This window comes from Phyllobates terribilis, unplaced genomic scaffold, assembly GCF_046119375.1.
Source record: "Phyllobates terribilis strain yellow unplaced genomic scaffold, ASM4611937v1 Scaffold_5109__1_contigs__length_54354, whole genome shotgun sequence".
Lineage (NCBI taxonomy): Eukaryota > Metazoa > Chordata > Amphibia > Anura > Dendrobatidae > Phyllobates > Phyllobates terribilis.
In genome coordinates this window covers 19,602-43,985 of record NW_027367857.1, presented here as the reverse complement: position 1 = coordinate 43,985, position 24,384 = coordinate 19,602, and the positions used below count along the sequence as shown (strand labels likewise).

At 41.6% G+C, this 24,384-nt stretch overlaps 1 pseudogene; it reads left to right on the top strand.

Moving 5' to 3' along the window:
* The first annotated feature begins 11,449 nt into the window (after positions 1–11,449).
* On the top strand, positions 11,450–18,464 carry LOC141249763 (uncharacterized; annotated as a pseudogene).
* Positions 18,465–24,384: the final 5,920 nt, after the last annotated feature.

Below are 24,384 nucleotides of genomic sequence, written 5' to 3'. Positions count from 1 at the left end.
GATAATATTAGACTTCATTTAAGTTTAATTTTTGAATATCCTATTTGTCATAATTTATTTGTTCCTTTGTAATTGTTAATTACTTTCATTTTAGATTTATTTTGTTCATATTTTCAGTGGATATGTAGCAAGAAATTTGAAAATATAAACTCGGTAACAAGGATGGGGAATCCTCGATGGGGATGGGGACTTGACGGGGAAGGGTATGTGGAAAATAATTAACCCCGACGGTGATGGGGATGGGTACGTGGACTAAAAACCTAAACGTGTATGGGATGGGGATATTAGTCCCCCCCAAACCTGCCCCATTGCCATCCCTAAGACCACACATTGGTTTAAAAAACTGGTCCAGGAATATTATTGACTAGAACCGAGAACGAGGAAAACTTGATACAAATCTCGACAAGATTAATACAATCCTCATAAAAACCAAAATGGTGTAACACCAATTCAATAAATGGCCGCTGCAACTTGTCGTATGATTTTTAAGATCAAGATTAATAGCCATCCGACCACGACGACCTTTTCTTCTTTTATGAAATCACTGGAATATTTCATGAGCAATTAGAATATTATCTTGAATAAGAGACATGTTAACAAAGGCTCATTGAAAGGAATGAATAAGTGATGATAGTAATTGACCAAGGTGATTGGCTATAATTTTGTATGATGTATTACATAAGACTAATAGGAGGAAATTGATTAATTATGGTGCGGTTGTCTGTCTTGGGAATAAGTTTAATGAATGATTGAGTTGCGTCCTAGAGCAGAGTTTGGGAGTGGAAAGCTGAGCAATAACATTTGGCCAACTATGTTCCAATATGCTTGATATAATTCAAGAGGGAATCCATCTGGACCACTTGTTATAATTTTGGGAAGATTGAATACCACCTGAGAGATATCATATTGGGAAGGTTGTGAAAGCAATGTTATTATCAACTTATGATATTAGAGGCGGAATGATCGTAAGACCCTCGTTTGGGATTGTCATATGATATGTAGTAATTATCTTCGCTGAATATCATGCGTAATTGCTTGGGTTATATTTAGATTCCCAACAATAGACAGACCATAAACCATGGTGAATTGGATAATATGTTGTTTGCATTTCCGGATCTTGGCACAATTATGAAAATATTTCGTGTTGTTGTCTGTAGAGAGAGCATGGTGTTGTTTTGCTCGTTGATTCAAAAAATTATGCCGAAATTGAAAAAGTCAGTTGTATTTGAGCAAGTGGTTCTGATAAAGAAGTTGAATATCTATCATGTAAGGATATTAAGTGCAATGCGATTGAAGTCCTTTAAGTTTCAATTCAATTTTAGATAGTTGAGTTTGAACATTATGGGTGTTACACTTGCCCAAATTTTAGATAGTTATTTGAGAATCCATCACCTCATATAGAGGGTATAAATATGGCTTGATGCCTCAAAACTATACGACCAGAATTTAGTCCCAATAGTTTTGAGGTAGAAAGGATAATCAATCCAGGCGTTTTTGAATCTAAAAGGGATAGGAATGGAAGGGAGCACGAGTGTCCAGTTGGAGAATGATACAACAATGATCAAAAGTGGTAAAAGGTTTATGAAGTACATCGTACAAGAAGACGGTCCAGACGTTCATAAACAGTAACAAAATTCAGAAGCGATTGATGCCAACTAAAAGGATAACCTTCAAACTGGATCGTATGAAGACCATATTGGTAAAGGATGATTGAAGATGATGAAAGTGAGAATAGTTGGGTTGAGAACCCCACATTTGTCATTAGATGATAAAATGACATTGAAATCGTTGTTGATAAAAAATGGAAGTTGGAGTTGGTTTATTAGGGAATGTTTGAGATTCCAAAAGGAAGATTTATAGTGTTAACCAAGGAGTAGACCTGATCATATGTGGGTATGGGCCGGTTAAGGGTCGGGCCTCAACTAATTTTTTGGCCCATATGAGCGGGTACACGTCGGGCTAGGCCCGCTCATCGGAATGAAACATTTGTCCATACCCATTTTGACAAACGGGCCGGGTAGGCCTGCGTGTACCCGTATCCCTAAAAATTGCAAATTTATCTCATTTGATGTATTATTTAAAACACCTTAAATTATATATGTATATTTTTTGAAACAAAATTTATATATTTAAGAAGTGGACAAAAAATTATAGAAAAAACAATAACATCCGCTAATTTATAACTCCTTAACTATATATTTAAGAAGTAAACAAAATATTATAGAAGTAAATAGTAACATGTGTTTTTTTAGAAAAAAGAGATTATGGTTTAATATTTGATTAGATCAATATGTGATTGTCTCTAACTATGTTGCTTTAGATTTTTATATTTTCATATTTAGATTTCATAGGGGATTATAAGGGTCTTGATGCGGGCTTAAGGGACGGGTAAAGGGTCGGGCCCTGATCGGCCCGTCAGGCTCTATAAACATATCATACAATCCTCTCATTTGAACGGGCTCGGGCACATCGACCCGTTCGGGCTTCTTAGGCTATCCAAGCCTGCTTTATAAAGCGGGTAGGCCGGGTGGGCTAGTACCTGTTTTCCCAGGTCTACCGAGGAAGCATAAATGAGCGAAAAAATATTAGCATTATACACAACTGAAATGAAAGAACAAGGGACATTGTTAGTAGTGAGAAGCCATATACCACATTTAGTATTATCAATCGGAGATATTTCTATGTTTGAATCCCATACGGTGAACAAACTCTGCATAAGGAGGTGTGTTGAATTTCGTTTCACCTTAGAAAAAGCAAATCAAGATAGTTTGTCTTTAAGAAAAAACTAACTTCATTCCACAAATGAGTACAATAAACATTTCAATAAACGAAGTTCATATAACCAAGAAGTATATGAATACGGTCCGGTTATTTATCACACAAAATTTTTGCTAACCATCGCACATGCTTTTGTGACGACAGATGCAGGCAACGTCGTGACGTGAATACAGGGGGGAGGACGTGATGCCAGGTGCAGCCAGAAACGTGACGAGAAACCAAGCAATGGGCATGACGTTTCATTGGAGGCGGAGGAGGCGTGACGAGAAGTTAATGATAGATCGTGACGACATATGTGACAACAGGCGTGACGTAATTGCTATTTCATGATAGAAGGTGTTTTTGATGTTCGAAAGTATTTTTATTAGTTCTAAATGGTTATTTAAAGCCTTTTTATGCTATTTTTGACAAGAAAATCACATTAAATCATGGTGGTAGGCTCGGTGGGACTGTAAGGGTGTTTGACAGGATGAAAACGTACTTATAATGGATGAAAGGGATGTATTAGGGTGTTTTAACAATGTCGTGTGATATCTAATGACCTATATTGAGATCATGTGACATTAAGTGGCACTTGAATTCATCCCCGTACTTATGTCTACTTTGTATAGACTATTAGGTGGTTGTCACATTTGTATGTTATGTCTTGGAGTCACCCATTTTATTTCTTAAATTCATAGTTGTTTGCAGCTGTATTACACCCACAACGTTTAGAAGCTAGTTACAACACGCATACAACTGTATAGCACAATGCCTATTCCTTCACCCTACTTCAAACCCTTATCCACAATGATGGGCGCTAAGGTCGTTGTCCCTATCAAAGATACCCAACTAAAGTAACCACTAGTAAAGTGGGAAGTCAGGGTCGAATCCCAAGAGAGCCAGAACGATAGTTTATTTCCTAATATGCTACCAAGTAGTAACAATGTTTTTTTTAATGTGTGATCTTAACAACTTAAGCAAATATAAAAGCAATATTGGTTGGGTTGTAAACATTTATGGTAAAAATATCACTCCTTAAGAATCAACGCATTATTCAATTGGAATGTTGATCATCAAATTATATTAACTTATATTCTGAATTATTTAATCCGGTTGTCCTACTCTTTGTTCGTATATAGCAACTAGTCCAAATAGTCCTAGAAACCCTTATTGTAAGCAATAACCAAGAAAATCCCAAGGTTCAAAAGCACACCAACATAAAGATCAAAGATAAGTAGGCCTATGCAATACCATTGGAAAATAACCGATACTCGACACAGGTTTATAATCTCTACACAATAAGCACTTGCAAATAGTCTATGCAAATTCTGCTCGCTACCTAAAAGACAAGACTTTTCAAATCGAATTATCAAGTCTAGCAATATGATGGACAACAATCAACCTAGTTTGCAACCTAGATAGAATCAAGATCAATCAATGATACGATTAAGCACAAGAGATCATAAAGCAATCATGAAATTAAACTTAGAACATAAACATTAGAATTCTCACAACAAACCTAGAATAATGGCTTCAACCTAAGAGTGAACTACGATGAACTTAGCCAGACATAGCCATCGAAAGCAATGAATACATATGGATGAATGAATGGAAAACAAACCAAGGAGGATGATGAAAGTGGAACAAAGGTGGAAGCTTTCTTCTTGGCTGCTGAATTTCTAAGCATGAAAATTGGAAAAAAAATCAAAGGTCCTTCTAACCTAATTTCTAAAGGCTTATATAGTATCTAATAAAAGGGAAATAAAATAAATCAAAAGATGTGGAAAAACTAATAAAAATCTCGGATAAAATCTTCGTATTTGGGCCGTCCCTTTCCGCATCGCGATCGTGACATGAGAGTCGCGATCGCGACTTTGCTTCAGTTCCCAGGTCGGTGGAAGGTCGCGATCGTGATCAGAGGGTCTCGGTCGTGACACCTCAACTGAGGCTAAGTCTTGATCGCGACATGTATGTCTCGGTCGTTACTTCTTCTCTGTGGCTGAATCTCGGTCGTGACACCTTTCTCTCGGTCGTGACTTTTGCTCCTGAGATGGTCTTCAGTCTTCTACAAGCATCGAGGCAGCTCGGCTTCGCCTCTCGGCTTCTTCTTGGATGTAGGCGTGGTATACTTCCTCTAGCTCCGTCCCGAATGCACTAAAAGTGAGCACAACCGGGATCTCCATGATAAAACCACTAAATACCGCTTACCATCATCTCGCAAATCCATAAATGAACACCAAACCGGATTCCGGGAATACCACTCGTTAAGCACCTAAACACCACTAATCCTAGTGTAATAGTCGCTAGTTAAAACCATAATATTAGCTCCTGTCAAACTTCCCCACACTTAAACCTTGCTCATCCTCGAGTAAGCAAAATGAAACTTACTCCTCCTAAAAGCACAAAGGTCTGCAGTAAGTGTAGAGACAGTTTGCTAGCGACTATACTTCAAACTCCAAGTGTAAACGAGCACTAACCTAACTTCGATCTATCTTCTTATCTCTCCAAGATGACATACCCAAATCCATCCTTATTTCTCCACTTCATATGTCACCACTCCATAACAATAATAAAATCGAACCAAGTGATGCGCAATAAAGCACAAGTGGACTCCTAATCTCCTCTAAGGGTAAGGGTACATATACAATGATAATGAAGATAAAAATCGAGTCTCCCACTCGCTTATACACTTCTTATACCTCCTCTTCAATTAATGTCCTAAACCACTAATCAATGTAATCACACCATACATCACAAGCACCAATCCTAATCCAAAAATCTTCATAGCACAACCACAACAATATGCATGAAACTCCAAGAAATAGAAATCTAATCCTAGAATCTAATACAACCGCCAATATTGTGTAACAAATCTAATGAAGTAGTGAAATGGTGAGCATGCGAAGTATGGATATCAACAAGCTCAAAAACAGAGGAATAAAAGGCTAAATACTAACTTCTTATCCCTCCTTGGTGAATCCTAAAATCCGAGACAATCCTTCAGCTCCCTTCTTATGTCTCGGACGCCAATAAATGATGCAATCAAATAAATAATCACAAACAATGTAATCCCGGCGCCCTTTTGGATTTTCACCAAAATTTTTAAGTGGTAGGAACTATTTTCTTTCTATTTTTCTTTATTTATATTCATGCACCCACCTTTTCCTTTTTAACCATTTTTACTTTCCTGGTTCTTTTGTATTTTTTTTATATTTTATATTTTTTTGTTGGAGCCCCCCTTTTTTGATCCAATCACTTTTTACTCTCCAGGGTTTTTCTATTTTTTTAATAAAAATAATGCAAAGGTTCAAGAAATATCTGGTACAAATAATAGAATAGAAAAAAACCAGCGAAAAACACCTAAACAAGTCAACTCCTCTCCCACACTTGAATCGCGCATTCTCCTCAATGCAGCAAAAGAGGACACCACAAAAAGGGAAAAGGAAGAAGACCCCCCAATCAACCGTCGTCGTCATCGTCGGATTGAGAGAATACTGGTGCCGTATCACGATCGTGATGGAGTATCACGACCGTGACGTCTCAAATGGAACAAAATCGCGATCGTGATGAGTATGTCGTGATCGTGACAAGGGAGATTTTGCGAGGTTTGTGTCGGTTTTACTCATCCTATGGCTTCCTACATGCTAGCTTCGTGGATTTTCTGAGAAAGAAACAAAAACAAAACATAATAATGGGAGAAATGTTGGTAATGCTCCCTCGGGTTGCCTCCCAATCAACACCTTAGTTAAAACGTCATGGCACAACGTAGAGTGAATCAACCAGCGTCTTTCGGTCCCTTTGGAACTTTTGATTTCAGAATCTCTTTTATGAACCATTTCTGGAAAGGTTTGAACCTTAGACCATTGATAGGAGCTTATTATATGGTGTTAACTAGAGACTATTAGCTTAGGAATAGTGGTGTTTAGGTGCTTATTGAGTGGTATTCCCGGAATCCGGTATGGTGTTCATTTATAGATTTGCGGGATGCTCATAAGCGTTATTTTGTGGTTTTATTATGGAGATCCTGTTTGTACTCACTTGGAGTGCATTTGGGATGGATCTAGGAGAAGGATACCACGCCTACACCCATGGAGAAGCCGAGAGGCGAAGCCGAGCTGCGTTGAAGCTTATAGAAGATCGAAGACCAGTTCGAGAGAAGACATCACGACCAAGAGGAGGTGTCGCGACCGAGATCCAGCTTTAGAGACGATGTATCGACCGAGACTATATGCCGTGATTGAGACATAGCCTCAGTAGACATTTCTTGACAGAGACCATCCTGTTGCGATCACGACTTTTGTCGACCCTGAGAACTAGAGCCAGATCGCGATCGCGACCCACATGTCTCGATCGCGACCCACGGACACGGACTGGCCCAAAACGAAGATTTTAGTGTGAGATTCTGATTTGTTTTTTAGTTATTTTTATTTCTTTTGATTTATTTTATTTCCTTTTCACTAGGAAATATATAAACCCTTAGATATTAGGTTAGATTAGACTTTTGTTCAATTTCACAACTTCATCCTTAGAAATTCAGCAGCCAAGAAGAAAGCTTCCACCTTTGTTCCACTTTCATCATCCTCCTTGGTTAGTTTTCACCATAATTATGTAATGCTTTCAATTGACTATGCCTGGCTAAGATCCTACTAGTTCACTCTTAGGTTGAAGCCATTATTCTAGGATATGTTTGTGAGAATTCTTATGTCTATGTTCTAATAATAATTTCAGCATTGTTTTATGATCTCTTGTGCTTTATTGTCTATTGATTGATCTTGATTTTATCTAGGTGTACAACTAGGTTGATTATTATCCATCATATTGCTAGGATTGATAATTCGATTTGAAAAGTCTTGTCTTTTAGGTAGCATCAGAATTTGCATAGACTATTTGCGTGTGCTTATTTTGTAGAGATTATAAACCTATGTCGAGTATCGGTGATTTGCCAATGGTATTGCATAGGCCTACTTATCTTTGATCTTTATGCTGTTGCACTTTTTAACCTTAGGATTTCTTTGGTTATTGCTTACAACAAGGGTTTCTAGGACTATTTGGACTAGTTGCTATTTACGAACAAAAAGTAGGACAACTAGACTAGTTAGTTAAGAACATAGGATTAAGAGAATTTAGTGATCAACTTTCCATAAGAATAATGCGCTGATGCTAAAAGAGTGAGTTTTCCATCATAATAGTTTACAAATCCAACATTTACCCTTTTATTATTGTCACTTTAGATTACAACATTCAAAAACCCCTAGTTACTACTAGGTAACACGAAAGAAATAGACTATTGTTGTGGATCTCTTGGGATTCGACTCTGACTTACCACTTTACTAGTGGATTGTTTAGTTGGATTATCTTTGATTGGAACATCGACCGTTTTACGCCTGTCAAATTTTGGCGCCGTTGTCGGGGAGCCAACTGCTATAGTTTGTTTCTTTTTGTGTTACTTTGGTATGAAACTATCTTATGGTCCACACTCGCGCTAATAATTCAGATTTGCTTGATTTCATTCCAGAGATAGAGCGGACGCATATACGCAATATGCGAGAATCACTACAAGATCTAGTGATCGAATCAATGGCTGCCAGAACGTTGCGAGAGCTTACAGACCCAGATCTGACGCAACAACATCTAGGAGTGACGCTGCCTGCCTTGAATGCCGACGTTACATTTGAACTAAAGACCGGATTCATCAATTTGCTACCAAAGTTTCATGGCCTGGTTGGGGAAGACCCGATTATGCATCTTAGTGCGTTCCACGACATCTGCAGCTGCAGTAAGCCAAGTAACATCACCGATGAGCAAATTAAGATGAGAGCTTTCTGTCTTACGCTGAAAGACAGCGCGCGTCAATGGTATTATTTGCTACCCACCGGAAGTATCGACACTTGGGAGAAACTTCACAAAGCTTTCCTTAGTAAGTATTTCCCGTCAAAGAAGGCGGTCGCATTGAAAAAGCTATTGCAATGGTGGAACAGTAGGATGCTGAGACGCTGTATGACTACGTAGAAAGATTCGCAAGATTATGTGCTAGCTCCCCATTCCATGGTTTGAGGAGAAAGATTTGGTGACCCACCTTTACAATGGTTTACTTGAAAACCAAAGGAGGTTAGTAGATGCTGCGTGTAATGGGAGTGTGCTGAATTTGACTCCCGCCAAAGGTAGAGCCTGACTAAATGAGATTGTTGAGGGAACGAGAAGTTTTGGAAGGATGTACACGAGGAAAGGATTAAACTTTATGGATTCCGGATATTGATAATTTGCATTTAGTCTAGTTTAGGACATGTTTATTTCTTTTTCATTAGGTTGGTTTTGTTTTATTTTCGATAGTTTTGTTTCTTTTTCTTTTGGATTTCTAGTGTTCGGAGTCTACCCTTGTGTTATGTGTTTTCAGGATGAATTGGAGGCGTTTTTTATGACCGTGGACTATATTTCGGGGACGCTCATGTGGATAACTTGGATTTGCAATGCCGGGGTCAAGAACGTGTGGTGCAATGAGTAAAATAAGATTGAAGTGAAGCCCATGCAGAGTGAGACTCGGCCGAGTTGTGGCCCGAGTCATAACACCAAAGAATTGCCCTATGTAGGGTGAGACTCGGCCTGAGACTCGTCCGAGTCATGGACCGAGTCGTGCCCTGAGTCTCGTTCCGAGAAGAATGATTGCCACGTAACTCGGCCGAGTTACGGGCCGCGTCAGGTTGATTTTTCCTCTTCTAACCTAGATATAAAAAGAAAAATTCTTGGGGACTCTTGGGTAGACCTTTTTGGGGGGTTAGAAAACATTTGGGAGATCTAAAAACCCTAAGAGAAAGCTGGTGGATTGGATAACTTGGATTGGATTGAAGTTGAATGATATGTTGTTTATTACAATGAATTTGATTTCTTCCTTCTCCATGTCTAGCTAAGCTTCAATTTCCATGGTTGGGTGAACCCTATGATGAAGTAGATGAGTTTTTATGATGGTATTTGGTTGATTGATCATTTGAATGAAGTTTAATTCTCTCCTAGGATGCTTATTGCCCTAATACTATTGTAATAGGAAGTCCTACTATCATTTGAGTCCGAGAGGAGATTTTGATTTTAGGGATTGATTATTTGAGTTTGCCTTGGTCAATTCATGTTAGATCCCTAGAAAGAACTTGAGAATTATCTGCATGAGAGTGATTTAATTTCTCTTGTGGAATTTCAACTATCGTAGTTGATCGATGATTGAATAGATTATGCGGAGGGCGAGAGCGGACGTTGATTTGTTTGTCATTTGATCTCTAAGAGGCGTAAAGGGTCTAGTGTAGGATAGCCTTGCACGAGAGTGATTATTAGTCGAATCTAGGCACATGCACTTATCGTCTGAGAAGAGGTAGTGCTGACATTAGATACTTGGTCCTTCAAAAGTAATTCAATTTGGAACTTAACCATATATCGTCTTAAGCTTATTGAAACATCATAGTGGGGATCCTAGCCTTGGAAGTATTTCTCTATTGATAACTCGAGTTACTTGTTAGTTTGAATTTGATCATAAACTATTCACTCCGTGATCTTTGGCTTAGTCTATTTGTTGGCATAACAATTGATACTACATAGTCCCTGTGTTCGACACCTTGATACTATAACCGATCTCGTTCGCTTGCGAGTGTTGGATTTATCCGCATCAAGTTTTTGGCGCCGTTGTCGGGGACTATGGCTAGTATTGGTTGATTTGAGCAACTAATTGATTAAGTCTCATTTTCTTTTTAATTTTGTTTCTTGTGTCTTTGGTTTCAGATTTGTTCTCCTAGCTGATGCGAAGAGCTCTAAGCAGTGGTACACTACGCGACTACGAACCTGAGCCTGAGCGTGCTCTTCATAGAGGGTTAAGAGAGAAAGAGAAACTAGATCCCGAGCGATGGAGGAACAATATGAGTTGATGGCTCGCCAACAACAACAGTTGGAGGATCTTCAACACCAACTGGAATAGCTTCAAGTGCAAAATATTCCTCCAGCGCCGCTGACTTTGGATGACTATGTGCTCCCTCGTCACCAAGGACCCACATCTGGTGTGGTCCGGCCTCCAGTAGCTGCTCGAAACTTTGAGCTGAATCCATCTCTGATTAATATGGTTCAGCAAAATCAATTTGGAGGCCTACCGTCAGAGAATCCTCACCAACATCTCAACACTTTCTTGGAACTTATGGATACGGTGAAGATTCATGATGCCTCTGAGGATGCGCTTTATTTGCATACCTTCTCATTCTCCCTTAGAGACCGAGCTAAAGCATGGTTCAACGCTTTGCCTCACGGCACTATCAATACATGGGATGAGCTAGCTAAAGCATTCCTAACCAAGTATTTCCCACCAAAGAAGACCGCAGAGATGAGGAATCAGATCAGTTCATTTCAGATGAAGGATGGGGAATCTCTGTATGAAGGTTGGGAGCGTTTTAAGCAACTTTTGATGTATTGTCCTCACCATGGACAAGATAAGTGGGTGTTGCTTCACACCTTCTACAATGTCGTGGACAATACCAATAGGCTGCTCATTGATGACTCATCTGGAGGTACTATCATGAAGATGCATATTGATGAAGCCTGGGAGAAGATTGAGGAAATTTCCCAACACACTCATTAATATAATGATGTTCGTTCTCTTCCTACTTCTAAGAGAACGGGTGGTCTCTACGAGGTTGATGATGAGATTTGCCAACAAGCCAGAATGGAAGCTATGGCTCATGAGATTAAGAAGTTGAAGTTGCAGATGAGAAAGTCTCAGGGTAAGAAGGAGGAAAGTTCCTCTCAAGTTGTCTCGAATGTGGTTTGCCAGTTTTGTGGGGGAGGTGATCATACCACATCATCTTGCCAAATCTATGCTTCTCGGGATGCTCCCCAAGAAGAAGAGGTGAACTATATGAACAACTTTAACAAAGGTCCTAGGAATGATCCTTACTCTAACTCCTATAACCAAGGTTGGGGCAATCGCAACAACCTCTCTTATGGGAACAATCAAGCACACCAAAGGCCACCTCCTGGTTTTAAACCCAAAGCTTCTCCTTACCAAGGACAATCATCACAACCTTCCCAAAGACCCGCTTGGGAGACCGCTATAGAAATCCTTGATACATCCATGAAAACTCTAACCGAGGAGGTACGTTCTCAAGCAAAGAATTTGAAGATTGTAGAGCAACAATTAGCTCAACATGCAGCTAATTTTCCAAGGCCAAGTGGTCAACTTCCTGGGCAACCCGAGTTAAATCCAAGAGGCCAATTGAATGCTATAGCTCTTAGAAGTGGTAAAGAGTTAGAAGATCCCAAACCCAAAGCGCCTCAACCTCAAGATGAAGGAGAAGTAGAAGAGAGTGAAGCTCCTTACATTCCACCTCCTCCATTTAAGCCTCCTCTTCCATTTCCTCAAAGATAAGCCACGACTCAAACTGAAAAACAATTTGGGAAATTCCTTCATGTTTTGAAGAAGCTCTACATCAACATACCATTCACGGATGCTCTTCAACAAATGCCACTTTATGTGAAATTCCTAAAGGAGATTTTGTCAAACAAGAGGAAATTTGAAGGATGTCAACAAGTGTCCCTCAACCAAGATTGTAGTGCTCTTGTCCAGAATAAGTTGCCGCCTAAGCTAGGCAATCCCGGGAGTTTTTGTGTCCCAATTGAGATCGGAAAGTGCACTTACAATGCGTAGTGCGACTTGGGAGCAAGTGTGAGCTTAATTCCTCTATCCATTTGCAAGAAGTTGGACCTTGGAGACCTTGAACCAGTGGATATGACTCTCTTCATGGCTGATAGATCCACGGTCTCTCTTACAGGTATCCTTGAGGACATTCCCATTCAGGTATGTAAGTTCTTTGTGCCCGTAGACTTCATTGTTCTTGATATGCAAGCTGATTTTTCCGTTCCCATTGTATTAGGAAGACCCTTTTTAGCTACTGCTGGAACACTTATTGATGTAAAAGAGGGTGTACTTTCATTTTCTATTGGTGGGGAGAAAATCGAGTTTAGTTTCACTAATGCTATCAAGCAACCTAGGTTTGAGGATGAGTTTTGCAGGTTAGATATTATTGACAGGGAAACTCAAGGAATGGTGATGGCGGTGACTAGTAGAGATTCTCTCGAGGAAATCTTGGACCATTCCGAAGTACCAAATGACGAGCTACAGAGAGGTTTGGTCGCCACGCTTGAAGAGGATAATCTTGTTGTGCCAAAAGTAGAGTTGAAGCCTCTACCGTCTTCATTGAGGTATGAATTTCTAGGCTCTAATTCCACTTATCATGTGATTGTTAATGCTAGCTTGAGTGATGATGAAACTACAAAATTGTTGCGAGAACTTAAGTTGCATAGCAAGGCCATAGGTTATATGATTTGAAAGGAATTAATCCTTCTTTGTGCATGCATAGAATCTTGCTAGAAGATGATCACAAGCCTTCTATTGAGCATCAAAGATGACTTAACCCAAACATGAAGGACGTAGTTAGGAAGGAAGTGATGAAATTGTTAGATGCTGGCATTATTTACTCTGTTTCTGATAGTCCTTGGGTGAGTCCTGTGCATGTTGTACCTAAGAAAGGGGGGATGATTGTTGTGCGAAATTAGAAAAATGAATTAATTCCCACTAGAACTGTCACGGGTTGGCGAATGTGTATTGACTATAGAAAACTCAATAAAGCAACCCGAAAAGATCATTTCCCTCTTCCCTTCATTGACCAAATGCTTGAGAGGTTGGCTAAGCATACCAACTTTTGTTATTTGGATGGTTATAGTGGATTCTTCCAAATCCCTATTCATCCCGATGATCAAGAGAAGACTACATTCACTTGTCCTTATGGCACTTTTGCATATAGGAGAATGCCTTTTGGGTTATGTAATGATCCAACCACATTTCAAAGATGTATGACTGCTATTTTCTCTGATTTTTTTGAGGATATCATGGAAGTGTTTATGGATGACTTTTTGGTATATGGTACTTCTTTCGATGCTTGTCTAGCTAACCTGTCCAGGGTTTTGCAACGTTGTGAGGAAGCTAACCTAGTGCTGAATTGGGAGAAGTGCCATTTCATGGTAAGTGAAGGAATCGTCCTTGGCCACATGGTCTCTAACCGAGGCATTGAGGTTGATAGAGCTAAGATCGAAGTCATTGAAGGGATGCCACCACCTACCTCGGTGAAGGGAGTAAGAAGTTTTCTTGGGCATGCAGGCTTCTACAGGCGGTTCATAAAAGATTTTTCTAAAATTTCCAAACCGCTAACCAATCTCCTTTTAAAAGATGTTGAGTTCAATTTTTTTGGAGAGTGCCTTGAGTCTTTTAACAGGTTGAAGGAAGCATTGATCTCGGCGCCCATCATGCAAGCTCCTGATTGGGATCTCCCATTTGAGGTCATGTGTGATGCTAGCGACTATGCTGTGGGAGCTGTTCTCGGTCAAAGGAAGGATAGGAAAATTCATGCTATCTACTATGCTATCAAGACTTTGTATGAAGCTCAGGTCAATTATGCACTACAGAGAAGGAGCTGCTAGCCGTTGTGTTTGCTTTTGAGAAGTTCCGATCCTACCTTGTTGGAGCCAAAGTAATCGTTTACACCGACCATGCTGCTCTAAGATATCTGTTGAGCAAGAAAGAGTCCAAGCCGAGGATGATTCGCCGAATCCTTTTGTTACAAGAGTTTGACTTGGAAATAAGGGGCAAGAAGGGAATGGAGAACTTGGTAGATGATCACTTGTCTAGGCTGAGGCAAGAAGAGATGGGATGTACTAGAAAGGAGCTTCCCATTGATTATTCCTTTCCGGATGATCACCTCTTCAAGGTAACCGAAGAGCTCCTTCAACTTTCATCTTCTTTGGTGCCGTGGTATGCAGACTTTGTGAACTATATTGTGTGCAATGAGATTCCCGATGGGATGTCTTTTCACCAGAAGAAGAAGTTTTTGTCCGATGTTCGTCATTATTACTGGGATGAGCCTTATCTTTTCAAGAGATGCTCCGATGGAGTTATTAGGAGATGCATTTTTGAGAGCGAGGTGGAGAGTGTTATTTGTCACTGTCATTCTCTACCATGTGGAGGACATGCTAGTTCATCGAAGACCACCACCAAGATCCTGAATTCGGCTCTCTATTGGCCTTCTATGTTCAAGGATGTGCATCGCTTTGTTGCTTCTTGTGATGCGTGTCAGCGTACCGACAATATTTCTAGAAGAAATGAGATGCCTCTTAATAATATTCAGGAGGTCGAGATTTTTGATGTATGGGGGATCGACTTCATGGGCCCTTTTCCTCCGTCCGGCTCTAACAAGTATATCCTTGTGGCGGTGGATTATGTGTCCAAATGGGTTGAGGCCATTGTTTCACTGACAAACGACACTAGAGTGGTTTCCAAGTTCCTTAACAAGGTGATTTTTCCAAGATTTGGCACTCCAAGAGTTATAATTAGTGACAGTGGATCTCATTTCATTGAAAAGAAGTTTGGGGGCTTGTTGAGGAAATATGGTGTCACTCATCGGATAGCAACCCCATATCATCCACAAACGAGTGGACAAGTTGAGGTCTCTAACAGAGAGATTAAGGCTATATTAGAGAAGACGGTGTCTCGATCTCGCAAGGATTGGGCAATGAAGCTCGATGATGCTCTTTGGGCATATAGAACAGCATTCAATACCCCCATTTGCACAACACCTTACCGTTTGATCTATGGGAAATCGTGTCATTTGCCGGTGGAACTTGAGCATAAAGCGTATTGGGCAATCAAGTTGTTCAATTATTATATGAAGGTAGCTGGTGAGAAGAGGATGTTTCAGCTACAAGAGCTCAAAGAATTGAGGTTGTGTGCTTATGAAAATGCCAAGATCTATAAAGAGAAAACAAAGAGATGGCATGACGCTCACATCATTCCGAAGGAATTTCATGAAGGTGACATTATCTTGCTATTCAATTCGAGATTAAGGCCTTTTCCTGGTAAGCTTAAATCTCAGTGGAGTGGCCCATTTAGAGTTCGGAAGGTGTTTCCTCATGGAGCCATAGAACTATGCAACGATAAAGGGGAAGTCTTTAAGGCTAATGGACAACGGCTTAAGAGGTATGTCACCAATAGGTCGGTTGAGGAGTTTTCTTCCGTCGCTCTCCTCGATCCGAGTTCTTAGAAGATGACGGATGGTCTAGCTAATGACCTAAACTAAGCGCTAGGTGGGAGGCAACCCATCGGGTTAGGTATTGTATTATGTCATTTCAATAAAAAAAATCGAGCCAATGAGCTTGGCGAAAAAATGTTGCGCAACCTGAAACTCGGCTTGAGACTCGGCCGAGTCCTGGACCGAGTTCTGCTCTAAGCGCTGCCCCCAGATTCTCTGCAGAGTGAGACTCGGTATGCGACTCGGCCGAGTCTCAGGCCGAGTCTCACTCTGCGGCCTCCGGTTCAATTTTATATTTATAATTTTTTTTCTCCTCTCCCATTTCTACTTCCCTCCTGCGCGCCGGCCCTACTTTATTCACCTCTCCCATAGCTCCTCTCCGCCTCTTCCTCTCCACGCCCTCGCCCAGCCACCAACAGCTCCTCCCCTCTCTTCCTCTCCGCCTCTTCCTCTCCATGCCGTCGCCCAGCCACCAACAACTCCTCCCCGCTCTTCCTTCATGCGCGCCGCCTCTCCACGCCACACAGCTCCGCCCTTCCTTTGCGCACCTCCACTGTCTGCAGTCCCGCTTCGCAGCCGCCTCCCAACGCTGTTCGACCGGCTCCTTCTTCTACTCCTCTTTCAGCCCTGTTCGACCACCAATTTAGATCTCAATTCCCATTATTCCCCAATTGCCTATAATCCTCTTCCACCAATTTAGTCCTAATTTTTATAATTTGGGTTTAAGGTATTCTACTCCTCTTTTATTCTTGTTGGATAGTTTGAGGATTTAGATTATTTTTGTTGGATGATTCGAGGATTTAGATTATTTTTTTGTTGGGTGATTTGAGGATTTAGATTATTTTTGTTGGATGATTTGAGGATTTAGGTTTTCTTGTAATGATTTAAGGGCTTGGATTGTTGTTATCATGATTGAGAATTTTGATTAAGGGTTAAGCATGAAGATTGACATTTCTTTTTTTTATAAGTGTTGTTTGATTTCATTTTTTTGAGAAATTCGCTTAATAGTTTTCCTATTTTGTCATTTTTCTTTGTTTATGATGTCACAATGCTTATTGAATAAATTGAATTGTTGATCAGGCCCTTGGCGGGATTCATGTTAGCTTGTTGCTTAGGCCCTTGGCGGGATTCATGCTAGATTGTCTTTATTAGGCCCTTGGCGGGATTCATGCTAGATTGTCTTTATTAGGCCCATGGCGGGATTATTCATGCGCGATCGTTGATTAGGCCCTTGGCGAGAGTATTCTACACACTTGTGTGACATTGCTCTCTCTTGCATTGGTGTTGTATTTCTTATTCTTATTGCAGGTGCTTTTATGGGTCCTAAACGCAAGAAACGACCGACTCCTTCTTCTTCTTCTCGTATTCCGTCCCCCCACCGCGTGACGATTCTCCTGCATCTTACGACATTCATTTTCTCAAGGACGAACACGTCCAGGCATTTGAGCGTATCAAGACGCGGAACTTGGTCCCGACTCGTTATTTAGACTTTGAGTTGCTTGATACCTTGGGGATACGGACCGATGTTGAGTGGCTTGCCGAGCGTCTAGGGTGGACGGATTTCCTTCAGCTTCAGGAACCTACATATACAGGTCTCACGCTTGAGTTTCTGAGTACCCTTGAACCTCAGATTTTGCAAGGTCCTGACTGTGAGGCGGGGCTTTGCACATTTCGGCTTGGGAATGTTGATCGTGCGCTTACTTTAGCTGAGGTTAGTGGGATATTTGGTTTCCGGTTGTGACTGATTCCCGCACTCCTAGGGGCGAGTCCCGCGTTGATTTCTGCAGCCCCACGTTGTTCTGGCGGGAAATAGGGTCTGGTGATTATTCTCCTACGACAACCAAGGCTTCCAGCATCACCAACCCCGCGCTTCGTGTGTTTCACCGGTTTATGGCCCACACTATATTTGCCCGCGGCGATGGTGGTGAGAACAATGCTACCAAGAAAGAGGTTATTGTTTTATGCGCCGCGTTGCTCGGTCGTCCCATTCACTCCTCTGCCTTCTTGATGAACGACTTGAGTGTTGTGGGTAATAGACCATCCGGGGTGATCGCTGTAGGTGGTTTGGTCACTCATCTCGCCCGCCACTTCAGGGTTGTACTACACCGGCGTCCTGATTTTCTCCATCCCCCGTCCATTGGCCTTCTGCTATTCCGCAACATAAGGTTGCTCCACTTTTACCAGTCTAGTTGGTATTGGGCGTTTCCTTCGTCCACGCAGCTTCTCCGCCTTCCATGTCCCGACCGCGTTTCTCTTCTTCGACGCTCCAACTGGCATCTTGTCCCTTGGCCTTCCGACCCGACACATGCATCTCTACAGAGTGGTCCACCTACGGATGCTGATCCTATGGAGGCTGATGCTGCTGCGAGGCATGCCGATGTTGCTTCTGCCCCCTCCTCCTCGGGTTTACGTGCTAGTGCTCCTGATGTGCACGCCTTGCTTAGCTCCTTGCATCACAACATGACCGATCAGTTCTCTTCTCTACGCACCCAGGTCTCCCTGATCGATGGCAAGGTTGATTTGGTGGGCACCCGTGTTTCCGCAATTGAAGACAAGATTGACCAGCTTCGCACATACATGGGGCATTCGGGTCCTCCTTGATCTCCGCAAGGGTAGTTCCATCGTGAGTGTTCCTCTTACGTTTTATATTGGGACAATGTCGGTTTTAAGTTTGGGGGAGCATCTGTTAGTTGAGCTTTAATCGTCTTGTTAAAGCTTAATCTATTTCTCTTTGTTTTGATGATAACAAACTAATATGTTTAATCTCTTAGTATTTTTAAGCCTTCCAGGTCATTGCCATATTTGTAAGGATGCGCTTAAGTCACTTAGAGATGCGCTTGACTGGTCACAGTCGCGCTTAACACCAAGCGGAGAAAGTAAGTTTCACAAACGGTGTTTAATAAATCCATTCAAGACCAAGAAGTAAGAGTGATCGAGCTTCGAGGGCGTAGAGACGCGCTTGAATGAAGTTGAAGAAAGTTGACCACGAGGTTCCACTGAAGCTTAGGGGCGCCAGAGCGCAGAAGAACAAATCTACACGCTACGAAGGCTGTTAAAGCGGGAGAGTGCAAGTTGTGTGCACAGGAAGGTGCGAGAAGAACTTTACACTCTTTGGGACGCCACTCCAGTGATCGCCAGCGTGGCAAGAGTTTGTTAGAGCTTGAAGCACACGAATTTCTTATGTGGCGTGGATCAACACATGAAGAACAAAACCAATTCACTCCAAGCCGTTGATTCATTCTGGTGAAGTGATCAAGGCACACGGATTGATGAGGTGGCATTGTGTTTAGTCTTTGTTTGTTACACAATTGAGTTATAGGTTTAGCTTGAGGATTGTGTATAAATAGAGTGCTATTACATTCACTCTAGGACTTGCAAACCGAGAGAATATAGGAAGCTAGAGAGAGCTTAAGAGATATTTTGTTTGTAATCAGAGAGTGTTGAGAGTGCCTTCTTGTTCTTCAGAGCTGAACTCAGAGTATTGTAAAGAGAGGGTTTACGAGTGAGCTTCAAGTGTTGAAGCGAGAGATTGTAATCCTTTCTTAATCAATACAAGTGTAGTGGTGAGTTTTATCCCGAGTCAACTAGTGACTTAGGGTTCTCACCGTTTGGAAATTCTTGTGTGTGCAAATATAGGTGCGCTTTAACAACTTAAAGCGCGCTTTATTGTCTGTCTAACCTTTTCCGCACTTAAGGACTTTAGTAAATTCATTACTATTAGTTCATCATAGGTTAAGCGCAAGCCAAGCATTCAAAGCGCAATTGAATCCTTGTTAAGCGCAACTAAGGCTTAATGAGCCTTAGTGACAACGAACAATAGCTGATCAAACACGTGTTTTCTACAATTGGTATCAGAGCTACAGGTTAGCTATTTGCACTAATCCTTTTACAGGTTCAAAAGGATTCTCAAGTCTAGAACAATGGCCAGTTTCAACCTCGGTATTTCTCTCGCCAAGCCCCATGTCCTTGTTGAAGGCGAACTCGAATGGTGGCTCACTATGACGAAGAACTACATCCAGCAGACGGACTACCAGTGATGGAAGATTATTGACAAAGGTGATGAGAATATCTCCGAAACGGATGACTCAAAATGGGAAGCAAAAAAGTACCAACTTATGGAGAAGAATGCTAAAGCGCGACAGCTCATTCTTAATGCTCTTTCAAGGAAAGATATAGACAAGGTAATGTCCCTCCCCACTGCCCAAGCCATGTGGAAAGCCATTATAAACATGCACTCAGGTAGTGATGATATGAAGGACAACCGTATCTTTGAGCTTAATCGCGAATTTTGCTCCATTCGAATGGGGGAAAATGAGCTCGTCTCTGATTATCATTCTCGGTGTCAAATCCTGTATGACAAGATGCTTTCTGCTGGAATGGAGAAGAAAGCTTGGGAGTATTCTATGGAGTTCATTCATGGAGTGAACTCAAAGTATACAACCCTCAAGCAAATTCTTCTTCAGTCCAAGGAAACTCGAGAATTGCCTATCTCTGTTCTTGTAGGGAAATTTAAAGTGTAGGAAATCAAGAACAATGAGGAAAAGCAATCAGAACGAGAGAACAAAGGGATGGCGCTCAAATTATCTCGTGTTCTCCAAAAGCTTGAAAATGATGATGAAGGAGAAGACGACGATGATAGGGACGTTGCTATGATGACCAAGCTCGTGAAAAAGTTTTTCAAGAAACAAGGCGGTCATAAGCGCGACTCTACCTATAAGCAGCGCGACCTCAAGGATTTCACTTGTTTCAACTGCAATGAGAAAGGTCACCTTGCAAAAGCGTGTCCTCATCCAAAAGTGAATCCAGGATCAAGCTCAAAACAGCCCCCCAAACAAGCGTTCGTCACACTTTGGGGAGAATCTGATGACGATTCGGAAGATGGAGCGCAACCTGACTTGTGCTTAATGGCTGGCGCCGCATCTGACTCAGACTCTGGCTCTGAGATTGAGGTAAATGATCTGAACCTTGACATTCTTCCCAAGCGCAATCTTATCCTCCTTCTAAAAGAGTTTATGGTTCAACATAAGTCTCTAGCAACTGATGCTAGAGCACGGCTTGTTGAACTAGATAATGCTAAGGAAGAACTGGTTGAGCTTTCCAAACATTTACATGACAAAACCACACTCCTCTCTAAATCTTGTGAACTTTGTCATGGTAAAGGGTTGGAAAGTAACTCTGTCTCAACTAACGATGTTAAGCTTGATCAGATCATATCAAAGCTTGATGTTCTTACTAAGTTAGTGGAAACAAAGTCTGTTCCTCAAGCAGGCTTTGTTAAAGCTAGACCTGGATTGGGTTATGACCCCCAGGAATCTTCCTCTTCCTCCATTCCTCCTCAAGCAAGTGAATTATCTTCTAAGATCAAATCACTTGAACAAGACCTAACTGCCTACAAGAGTGAAAACTCTCATTTGAAGAGAAGGATTAAGGTACTTGAGGAACAACCTTCAGAAACCAAAGAGTGGTTTCGTGGGGGAAAAGCGCATCATTTGTATAAGAAACAAGCGCTTACCCTAACTCAGCCTCCCGTCTTGCAAAAGAAAGAACCATTTAGACCGGGAAAGGGCAAGTATGGTTATGTGAGAGGTAACCATTACTGTACCTTTTGTGGTCAAAATGGACATGACAAGCGTGAGTGCAAGGACTTGAAGGTCCTTAAGAGTAAGCCCTATAAGCCAATGGCTAAAAATAAGGGCAAGCGTACACGTATTCAACAGTCCTCTGTTGAGCACGGTTGCGCTTCTAGACACAAAGGTGCGCTTCGTCCAGCGCGACCTCACATTGTGTTAGATCTGAACGATCCTAGCTATTATGAGCCAGTCCAAAAAAATAGCTCAGAAATATTTATGTCTAATATTCCCACGAAGCGCAAGCTTCGATGGGAGATCAAATCTTGATCTCTATTTTTGCAGGTTGGGATGAAATGTAGGTGGTATATCGACATCGGTTGCTCGTGCCATATGACGGGTGATCCACAGTTACTACTTTCATTCCAAGCTAAGGAAGGAGGCAGCGTCTCCTTCGGTGACAAAAAGCAAGGGAAGATCATTGCTAAAGGACAAGCGCATCTCAACAAAGCTATTCAGATAGGATATGTAAACTTAGTAGAGAACCTTTGGTTTAATCTACTGAATGTAGCACAACTATGCGACCAAGGAGGTAATAAGGTATGGTTTAGTACAACTGAGTGTGCAGTGGTCAGTCCTTAACAAGAGGTGCTTCTTAAGGGAAAGCGCATAGACAACACTTACCTCTTCGACCACTCCTTCTCTCCTAAGCGCAACCTTTGTCTAGCTACACTCACTGAAACGACAAATCTTTGGCACAAGAGAATGGGACACGCAAGTCTACATCTACTCAACAAGCTTCAGTCCAAAGATCTGGTTCGTGGTCTTCCTCACATCAAGGTTGAATCCATGACTTCGTGCTCAGACTGCTCAAAAGCTAAAGCGACTCATAGCTCCTTTCCCTCTATCAAGGTAGTGCAGACTAAAGCTCCCCTTGAGCTTCTCTACATGGACTTATGTGGACCACTACGAACGCAGAGTAAAGGAGGTAATCGCTATATTTTTGTAATAGTTGATGATTATTCTCGCTATACCTGGACTCTTTTCTTGAAACACAAGAGTGAAACCTTTGCAAAGTTTCAAGCTCTTGCGCTTTTACTGGAAAAGAAGCTAGGGCTCCCCATTTGTTCAATTCGTTCTGACAATGGAACTGAATTCAAGAATGATGAGTTCCTATCATTTTGTGAAGATAGGGGTATAGATCATAATTTTTCTACTCCTAGAACCCCTGAGCAAAATGGTGTGGTTGAGCGCAAGAATAGGACACTCCAAGAGATGGCACGTACAATGCTAATCTCTAGTGGTGTCGCTTCACACTATTGGGCTCAAGCTGTGAGCACTGCATGTTATATAACTAACCGTGCCTTCTTAAGGCCTATTCTTGAGAAAACTCCCTATGAACTGCTTAAAGGGCATACACCAAATATCTCTCACCTAAGGGTGTTTGGTTGCAAGTGTTACATCCATAACAATGGGAGAGATCTTTTGGATAAATTTGATGCTAGGAATGACGAGGCTATCTTCCTTGGATATGCACCTACTAGTCAAGGATATAGAGTACTCAATCTGAGAACTCAGAGGGAAGAAGATAGCATCCATGTGAAATTCAATGAAGGAGGGCTTGAAAGTGTTCCAGAAATCAACGATGATCCATTCTCCAGTCATGATCTACTTCCAGCTTTTCTTCCCAGTCCTCAAGCGCAACCTTCTATCCCTTCTTCAGGTATGGAAAGTGACGATGATGATAGTGGAAGATGCGCTTCTCATCCCTTGGCCACAGAAGCCTGCATTCCCAGTGAAGAAGCAACTCCAGAGGACAATACTCAGAATGAAGATCATGAAAGTGGCCCATCCATTGACGTTCTTGCTCCTCCTTCACCTCTTTCTCCAGGTCAGGTAACTCCCTCTGTTACTTCTTCTACCCCTTCTAGCTCTCAAGCGGGACCTAGCAATGGTGAAGCACAACCTGGAAGTCCTCAAGCGGGACCAAGTGGCCTTTCTGGTGGTAGTGAAAGCTTGTCCAAAACAACAACGATGAAGCTACCAGACAATACAGAGGTCACCGTGCGCGATTATCAACAGATGAACTCTCATCCAGTTTCTGCTATCATATCTCAGTATGAAAAAGGAACCCAAGTCCATACAAGTTGTGCTTCAAGATCCAGATTGGATAATAACCATGCAAGAAGAGTTAGAGGAGTTCAAGCGCAACCAAGTTTGGCGTCTAGTACCCCGGCCAGGTGATAGAAGCATTATTGGTACGCGCTGGGTATACAGAAACAAGCTGGATAATAGTGGAGTGGTGGTACGAAACAAAGCGCGTCTTGTTGCACAGGGTTACAATCAACAAGAGGGCATTGACTACGATGAAACGTACGCACCAGTAGCTCGTCTAGAGGCAATTCCACTGTTGATAGCTTACGCAACACACAAAGGATTCAAGCTATTTCAAATGGATGTGAAGACAACCTTCCTCAATGGTAAGCTTAATGAGGAGGTCTATGTCAAGCAACCACCAGGATTTGAAGATCCAGCTTATCCAGACCACGTGTACTTTCTTGACAAAGAGCTATATGGACTAAAGCAAGCCCCTCGCGCTTGGTATGACTGTCTATCTAAGTACTTGTTGGCAAATGACTACAAGAGAGGTATGGTGGACAAAACCCTCTTCATAAGGGAAGTGAAAGGTGATATTCTCATTGTTCAAATTTATGTTGATGATATTATATTTGGTTCTACTAACTTGCAGCTTGTAGAAGACTTTAGGAACACCATGAGCCTCAAGTTCAGCATGAGCATGATTGGTGAGCTCAAGTATTTTCTAGGGCTTCAAGTCAACCAAATGGATGAAGGCATTGAGATTCACCAGAAGAAATACATCAAAGAGTTGCTTAAGAAGTATCAAATGGAGAACTCTAAACCTTGTCCTACTCCTCTCTCAACTACTACAAAAC